Here is a 2,089-nt window from a genome sequence, read left to right on the forward strand (position 1 = left end):
GGAGGAACTTTGGAATCTGCAGCAAGCAAGCCTCGTGCTCACTTCAGTGCCTGGCTGCTGGCCGCCATCTTGGCTGACAGTTAATTTGCATATACTCACTGATTAGCCAATGAAAAGGGTAGCGGTCGTACGCTAATTACCATGTTTCTCTTTTATTAGTGTAGATATTGTAACATATGTATGTATTTCAGTTCTCTATTATATGTTTTGAAACTTTATTTGCTATTTTTTATATCACGTCCAATGATTATTTTTTTTTTAACAATTTCTTAGTAATTTCTTCCTTAGTATTTCATCTGTTTTTTTGTGTTTTTATTTTTCTCTTTCCTGGATGCCAAGTCCTTTGGAAGCTTGTTTAGAGCAAATTAATGGCATTTTAGGTTTCCCCCACATGAATAGGAGTTCACTTTTTGAATAAGATGTCACAGCAGTGGCATCAGGGTTTCAGAGATACTTAGGTGTGGCATGGCCACAAAAAGGTTGGGAACCACTGCTCTAAACCTTTTGCAACATATGTATGTATACTTAAAGTAGATGACGTTAGTAAGTTTGTACACTTATGATTATTGAAAATAGTCTTTAACTCAAAAAGCACAATTACTCTCTCCTGGGGGCCCATAATTGTTCAAAACAAAGACGAAGGCCTTTTTGTTTCTTCCATTTCTTATTCAATTTTTCTAGCGCCAACTTTTCCTTAGTGAAGTACAAAAATATTATTTTTTAAGAATATGCAAATTACTCCATCCCAGCCAGTGTGGATCACTGGTTGGGCATCAACCCATGCCCCAGAACTTTCTAGTTGAACTCCTGGTGAGGGCACTTGCCCAGGGTTTGGGCTCCATCTCAGTGGGGTACATGAAGGAAGCAGCCAATCAATATTTGTCTCTCATCAGTGTTTCTCTCTCTCTCTCTTCTTCTCTCTGAAATCAATTAAACACACACACACAAACACAAACACATGTAATAGCAATAAAAAGATAAGTTGGACTCCATCAAAATTAAAATATTTTTTAAAAGTTCTGGGATATGGATTCTGATTGAGATGAAAAAGGACAATTAAAGTTAAATTGCCTAAAATTACATGACATAATAAAAACCAAAGTCAAATATCTTGAGTGTTAGCTGTAATATTAGAACCTTCAGGACCCAGCACCTGGAGCTATAGATTTGGGTGAAGTGCCTGAAACTCAAGCTATTTGGAAAAGGAAGGATGTCAGCAGAAGAGGGATTGTTCTTTATGCAGAAGAAAAGGGGGCGGGAGGGGGATGGAGTTGCTTAAATAGTTAAGAATGGCTTCTCCAGGTTGTGTGATTTCCTGGGTCTGCTTTCCATGTGTGTCACATGCCTATCAAGCCTGTTCTGCTCTAGACACAGTCATTGAGTCACAACCTGAGTCACATTTTGTGGTTTTAATTTGCATGTTTCTGATGATTAGTGAATTTGAGAATTTTTTTTAATGATATACCACCCTCTTTTATTTTCCTTCATAGGCATTTTCACTTTCTGGGAGGATCATTTTTATTTATATGTTTATCATTAGAGCACAAACTCCAAGGAGAAAAGATCTAGTCTGTCCTACTACTGTAGTCCCAGAATGTAGAGCAATGTCTGGTATACAGTAGGTGTTTAAATAAATATGTGTTGACTGATAGGTGAATCTTTTATAAACATGTTGCTTGAAAATTGCTGGAGGATGAAAAGACAGCAAGCAGAGCATCTGTTTTCAGAATGGATTTCTACTCTTGTAAAAAGATAAAGCAGGAACATATTCTTCAACAAGTGAACAATAACAGTTCTGGATTCTTCTGGTTACAGGGTAAGCGCGTTTGAAGGTGAAAACAATATGGTGTTGATCTCCCTTCCTGGCTTCACAAAGAACCAGGAAGATGAAATCAGTGATTTCAAAATGAGTCACTGGAAACAAGTGGTTTTCAAATAACACACCTTGAAGTTTAAACCAGGTGACTCTGAGGGAAGAAGAAAAACATCACAATCTTTTCAACCTTGTAACTTTTCAGCTGTTCAGCGTAGGTTCTTCAGTTACAATATGTGCACTAAAGCATGGGCCATACCACCCTCAAGGCATCAG

Source organism: Myotis brandtii, unplaced genomic scaffold (assembly GCF_000412655.1).
Source record: "Myotis brandtii unplaced genomic scaffold, ASM41265v1 scaffold3914, whole genome shotgun sequence".
NCBI classification, from domain to species: domain Eukaryota; kingdom Metazoa; phylum Chordata; class Mammalia; order Chiroptera; family Vespertilionidae; genus Myotis; species Myotis brandtii.